This window comes from Marmota marmota, unplaced genomic scaffold, assembly GCF_001458135.2.
Source record: "Marmota marmota marmota unplaced genomic scaffold, marMar, whole genome shotgun sequence".
Taxonomy (NCBI): Eukaryota; Metazoa; Chordata; class Mammalia; order Rodentia; family Sciuridae; genus Marmota; species Marmota marmota.
Window position 1 is genome coordinate 41,210,818 of NW_025999853.1, and position 7,190 is coordinate 41,218,007.

A 7,190-nucleotide genomic window follows, 5' to 3' on the forward strand; every position below is an offset into this window, starting at 1 on the left:
GGATTAGACTTTTCAACATTAAAACAAAACAAAATCAAATAATCAATCTGATCCTAATTCAAATTTGCTCCTTGTGAAAAGCAGTCATTTAAAAAAAAATTTCCGTAACTGTTCAGGTTATTTATGAACAATTCCCTATCTTTCCTGCATGACTTGGGTCTCAAGTTCTGTTTCAAATAAGACTAACCTACATTTAAGGAGGGCTAAGTAATCGGGCATTGTGCCAAGTGTTTCGTTTACACTTCTCATTTAATTCTCACAACAATTACTAGTAGCATTACTGGCACCCCCATTTTACAGATGGAATAACTGAGGCCTAATGGGTTAAATATCTTGTTCAGGTTACTCAATGGTTAGCAGCTGAGCTATTAAAATTAAACAGCAGTGAGCCTGGGCCCTGAGATAACATCTTTTCTACTCCTGTTTGGGTCATTGCCCCATATGCCACATCCTCTCTGGGGTCTCAGTTTCTAGGCTTTGAGAAGATGCAACCACACTCCAAGTTGCTTTCTTGCCTGATGTCCCATGGCCTGCTGCTGCTGCTGCCGCCGCCGCCGCCGCCGCGGGCGGGCTGCTTTGTTTCCACGGTCAGCTGCTCTGGCTGGGCCTCCTTGGGCTCTGTCCTGTTTTGTTTTTGCTGCTGGACGTACTACAGACGCAGCCCTGGCAGCAGCGCAGCCCAGAGCACAGTGGAGGCTTCCTCTTTCCCTCCTTTCCTGGCTGCTTCAGTATGAACAGAAAAAGGTGGGCAGGGGCCAACTGGCAGAAGTCACAGAAATAGCAGCGCATGATTCTCAGAGGAGCAGCCGAAAGGCCGGCAGGCAGGTCCAAGCCTCCTGCCCAGTTCTCATTGACGAAGGTTGCTTTTGGCAAACAGTCACCAGCGGTTTCCATGCTCGTTTCCCTCGGGGCAGGGCAGACCACTCCGATGATAGACTACACCGAGGTAATGCTCCGTGGTCCCATGCCAGCAGCTGACCGCCCAGGGACAGGAGATGGAGACGTTCAACTGCAAATGCCACGTAGAACCTCCACGCCTTCTGCAGCACCGAACCTACTCGAGAGACCTACCAGGGACTCCTCAGACCACCTCTGAGCACGTGGGAACAGGGTGCAGTTCACGCAAGGGAATGTGTCAGTCATCGCCGCACATGCGCAGAAGGCCGGCTCTGGGATTAGTGGGCTTCCTTCAGCCGCGTGCTGCTGCTCATTAGCAACCGCTGGGAGGGAATCGGTGCGGGGCTGGTTTGCAGCGAGCAGCGTACAGCGCCGGTGACTCAAGCTCTCCTAGCGCAGTTTTCTCCGTTTCCTCCCCCTCGCCTTCTCTCTTCCTCCTTCCCTCTCTCCCTTGCCCGCCCTCTCTCCCTCTGGGTCTGGGGCAATGCTCCGGCCAGGGCAGTTCGACTCATAACTGGATCTCGCCACTACTTAGTAGCACACGTGAGGATTTGGTGGAGTGGTGTTTTGTTTTGTTTCGCTACTATTAAGCAAGATTGCCTCATAATCCTTTAAATGTTTTTTAACCACGTCTTATTTACATATCCCAGGCAGCAAGCACGTGATTCACCCCAGGATGTCATGGAGGGAAGGCAGACGCTCCATCTGAAAAATATATCTGATGCTGTTTCATTCAGGAGACACAAGCAACTGGGCCATCAAAGGACAACTGTCTCTTGGGCCAACAGGACACAGAACTCTCCCTCTGGAGACCCTCAGAGATGAGGAAGAGGAGGAGGAGGAAGAAGAAGAGCTGCTGAGGTAGGGGCGAGATGCAAGGTTCTTCTCCTTCTCCTTCTCCCCTTTCCCTGCCTGCACTCTGGAGGCAAAACTTTATGCCCACAGCAGCTTCTACCTGGCAGTGGCGTTCAGTTGTGTATCAACGCCCGGTACAGCCAAGATACACCTAGAATGTGGTATCTTCCTGCAACTTCCATACCACCCAGAAAACAAGCTATGTTGGCCTTGACAGAAAGGAAAACTGAAGCATTTCCTTTTGAGTGGTTTTATGTGATCAGATCATGTCAGATACACATCAAGGGGTGTTTCCTATCTTTTACCCCATGATAGGGATAAATAGAATTTGATTATTTACATTTCTCAAAAAAAAAAAAAAAATCTAATGATCCATCAGAAGGTAAATCGGCCCTTCCTTACTGGTGATTTTTTTTTTTTTTTTAACAACTATAAGCAATCTTGACTCCAAGACCCAGACTCCAGGTAACAAGGATCTCCTCACTAAGGAGAAATCCTTCAACATTCACAATCATTTACTAGGAGACACCAGTGAGGTCTCCACTGTACAGTGACTGACTCTCAGACAAAACACCACAACCCAAACACCAACCTTATATTTCTTAAGCTTCCATACTACCTCTGAGTATGACATTACCAAGTCATTTATCTTCTCTAAATCTACGTTTTATTATCTTTAATATGAAGGGATTGTATTATGGATCTAATTTCCCTTCTAGCTCTAACATGAAATATTTGTTGGATATAATAATCTATATTAACATTGTCAATGGCAGTTTCTATTTTAAGCTTTAAATACCAAGGGCAACATAATGCTTCATAGTACAAAAATATCTCATTGCCATATATCCTTTGAGAGAAATATTTCTGCAAAACTTTCCTTGCTCTCCTTGGGGGTTGGGTCATGCCACTATTAGACTCTCTAAGCCAGGAGACAGATGCCAGTGATACAGATGGCAGGTAGGGATTTTATCGATTTGATTTGAACTGAAATGCTTTGAAAATGCCCAGGGTTTTTCCTTGGAAAATATTTTTGCCTCTAATATTATCTCCAGTGATGAAGAGTTAGTGTCAAAGGTTTGTGAATGGATTTCAGAATGTACAAGTGGCACCTCCCATCTTTAGCTGTCTACATTTTTTTAATAACCGCTTGCATATTTTTGGTCAACCACTGTAAAATAAACAGTCCTTCCCAAATGTTTTTGTTTTCTTTGACAGCACAGCAATAATTCACTTGGAATGCTGTAGAAAAGAATAGCACTTTAATGCAGTTGTAAGGCTGACTTTTTATAATTTCTATTCATCAAGTTGTTTTGAAGTTAAAAGAACATAAAACACTCTGGAGATGTGTTATACTTGTATCTGCACTTCCTATTCTAACAGACACATACACGCACACATACATAATAAACACATATATATAAATGTGCATATGCATACTCTATATATAATCTCTTTAAAATAATATTCATCTAAGGCCTTTGCTGTTTTTATACTTTTGAACTTGAGAAATATAGTATCTTAGTTATGGTACAGTTTTGTGTTTATGGAAATGAAGGTATGCATTAACAATTATTCCTGCTTAAAAAAGTTTCTGAAAAACAAAAAAATATCCTAGCACTCTTCCTGCTTACTTGATAAGTGCTCTTGATTATTTTTCTCTGGCTATACCCATCCAAAAGAAAGTATAAAATATTTTTTAACAAACTTTATATATAGTTTATTTCAAATGTGATAAAATTTGGTCAGATGAGCTTTATTTCTTTCCTTTGGGAGTAGAAATTATTGTCACAGGTGTATATAACAGAATAAAATAACTATGTGTCAAAAATGGAAGGATGGAAAATAACCTAAGCAACTGCACAGTCTGTGTGTGCCACTATGCAGGATATCTTTGTTGAGGACAACACTTGGAGTAAGAAACTGGAGTCTGGGTGGTGGTACATTTTCACCTTACCCATATACTCTCTGAGAAACATATTTCAAGCCTGGACAGCATGGCTTGTAACTTGTGATCTATAACTGGCATGAATAAGTCTTGTGTTGAGTTTAATTCCAGAGGCCAGAGTTTATCAGCTGAACCATCACACCTGAATTCCTTGCAAGTGATTAGCCCTAGATGCCTGGCCTGGCTTTGGGCTTCTCCAGCAGAGAGCAGTGAAACACTGTCAATAAACCTAATTCTAAAAATCAGAGTAGATTCCAAGCTAGGAAAAAGGCAAAGGCAGAACTGGCTGGCTCATTAGAGTGGCAACGAAATTGGGAAAGCTGGGTTTATAGAATATTAAAAAATGGATATGTGTTAAAAGTTTGATGCCACTGATATTAACAGCATTGCACATATTTAGATATTTAAATGTTAATAAAAACCTCACTTGATGTTAGGTAGATAACACAAAAGGTGTATAACCAGAAAGAAAGAAAGTATTCTTTCCAAAATCAGCTTCTTCCTTTAATCCTGCAATTCCTATAGGGTTGCATTTATTAGCTTTACTGTTGCATACTTATTAGGTCACTTTCATTTGCATTCTGTTATTGCAAAGTCACTCTTCAATCTGGCCACCTACCCTGGCAGTTTTTCAGATATCTCTTGTTTATAGCACAATAAAGCCTAGGTAAATTGAGTACAAAAGGTTTATACATACCATTCTATAAGAAAGATCATTGCAGAAAAGCATTTTAAGAAGTCTGAAAATAGTTTTCTCTGTGGCTCTAATTCAAAATGAAGTTCGTAGTGGGGATGTGTGAATGGTGCTTCCAGGTAAAGTGATTTATGGCATTACACATGAACTTGTTAACAGTATAACACAAAAGTGTGAACACTCATCAAACACCTGACCCTTGGCAGAGGTGCAAATAGGTTCTTCTTCCAATCAACAATAGCATGATGACAGAGGATATTAATGAATGGAATGTTTGTGCTTGGCTGCTCTTAAAGAAAACATGTATTTTCACAAAAGAAAGCACAAACATTTTCAGTTTCACAATGTGGTACATTTGATTTGACCTGTTAACTTTTCTTTTGAGGCAAAATATCAGAGAAGATATCTAAAAACACAGACTGATCATTCATTTGCTCTACTGAAGTGGGAGATAATACCCTATGTATACATCACACAAACTTTTGGCCAGTGGCTTGATGGGTTCTCATGCTCAACCTTTTTTTTTTTCCTGCCTTCAAAGCACTGGGCTCAAATGCCAGCTTCTGCGTGCAGGCTGCCAAAATACTAAGTGAAGCATGGGGCACTACACATTAAAGGGGAGAGGGCAGCATGGCAACATGCCCGAAAAACACGCTGTGCAGCAGAAAGAACTTCGAAGAGACCGGCTCACATCAAAAGTCACTGCGTTTTTTACTTTCTCCTGGTGATCAGTGTCATTTGACCCTTTATTGGAATCTCCTCTCAGCCATTCTATCTGCCACTTCTTTTTCACTCGTCCCAAAGCCCCCCTCCACAGCACCACCCCAGCAAAAAGAAACAGCTCCAAACCAGGAAACTGCTTCCAGAGGGCAAACACAGCTTCAGCCAACACATCCCAAAGGCAGGCTTCCAATGGTCCAGTGGCAGGCAGATGCAAAGACGGTATTGCTAGGGACCATGCAATGCTGTCCGGCTGCCTGAAGAGTCTACATTCCCCTCCCTTGGCTGAAGAGTCTACATTCCCCTCCCTTGGCGTTTCCCAAGCTCTCAGTGGGAAACCCCTTTTCTTTCTTTTTCCTTTTTATTTTCTTTCTTTCTTCTTCTTTTTCTTTTCTTTTTTTCCTTATCAGTTCAAACAAAAACAATGAATTCCTCAAGCCCACAAGAATGTGACAAGGTGTCAACAAAGCCAACCAGGAAGGTGATGTATGGCCCATGTAGTTCCCATAAATCACTTCACAACTAGGGCTACAAAGAATGAGCCCTGCAACCCAGAGCCCAAAGTGTGAGCTCTCTCCACCCTCAAACACCACCCCCTCCATCCTGTGCACATCCACCCTGCTCCTGCAGCCTCACAGTTGCTCACCTGTCACCAACCAGCTGGCCTGCTCAAGGGTTAGGATAAGTTTCCTTCTGTAGCAAACACTACACATATATGGTGGAGCACTGTAAAATTTAATGTGCTTGAGGGACATGTGTTGACGTGGCTTTCTTGAAGCTGTCCAGGAAGTTCTTTTCAAAACTTTAATTTCAAAGGTTTACAAATGACAAAATCATTTGTTTTTTAGGTAAAAATTCAATTTAGAGAGTTTTGACTTCAGTGGTGAAATGATTTTATGGTTTCAAAAATCAGAGGCCAGGAACTATTTTGCCTGTTTTATAATAACACAAAGAGAAATTGAAAATTGCCAATCTTGAATCCCTTTCTGGGTTTACAGGATTCAGTTTTCTTGAAATAAAAATTGAATATGTAGTTGTGTGCATGTTAAAGTAGGAGGGGGATGGCAGCATTTGAGATTGCCATATGCAAAGTAACTTACTAGCAAATACAAAATTATCAAATAAGATATTTTCTTTCAATGTTTTAATATGTTTGACTTATATCTTTACACCATAATTTGGGAGTGAGAACACAGTATAAGTTCCTAATGCAAAAATTTCTGAAAATATTTAAATACAAATGATTGACTATTTTAGAACAACTTAGAATCCATTCTGTGAAAACCCTGGTGAAAGTTCCTTAAATGAATTACAAGGCAGACCAGAACAGCTAAGTAAATAATTTGCAAACATTTATACTCATATGATAGGCTCACTTGTAGCTACTACATTCCTATAAGTTTAGGAGAAAAATAAAGACCTTCCAAAGAAATAGTTTTTTGAAAACTAAAGACAACAACACAAAGGGAAAAAAACTCACCAATTCCCATGATGATGAAGAACAGGGTCAGCCTAGTTGAATGTGATTCTATTTCTTCCCTTCAACTTCTTTTTTAAAATAAAAGATTCTAAAAATAGCCGGTGTAGCAGAGATGAGCTCATTCTCTACTAACATTGCTCATTCTCTGATGATAGTAAAAATACTTCAAAGAAAACAGTAAATAAAAGTAGAAAGAATATACACCAAATTGGTAGTTCAAACTCATAGAAGGTTAACTGATAGTTAATGTAAGCCTTAATATTTAAAATAAAAAATTGAATGCATGAAAAGCTGTACAAAGGATTCTTAGCGGCACTTACTGGTATTTGAAATAATAAATGAAGGTTTATTATAAATTTCAAGTTCTAGTGCATGTAAATAAATACCTTAGAATAATATCATGTACTCATTCAGGAGCACAACTATTCATTTAAATAAAATGATATCTGTTATTACTGCCAATAAGGCAACCAAAGCGTGTATGCATGGAGCTACTGTGAGTACATCATCTAGGATGAGATGGAGGAGTAGACACGGAATTTGGGACTATGGTGGAAGAATTACTTGTATTAATTATTAGGTGATTTTATATATAT

The 7,190-nt window shown here is 40.4% G+C and overlaps 1 long non-coding RNA gene across 1 annotated transcript in view; it reads left to right on the forward strand.

Moving 5' to 3' along the window:
• The first annotated feature begins 627 nt into the window (after nt 1-627).
• LOC125617507 overlaps nt 628-7,190 on the forward strand; it is a 24,505-nt gene continuing 17,942 nt past the window's right edge. The window contains exons 1-2 of the long non-coding RNA XR_007348559.1: nt 628-1,440; nt 1,548-1,758. This is a non-coding gene — a long non-coding RNA (uncharacterized LOC125617507). The remainder of the gene's footprint in view (nt 1,441-1,547; nt 1,759-7,190) is intronic.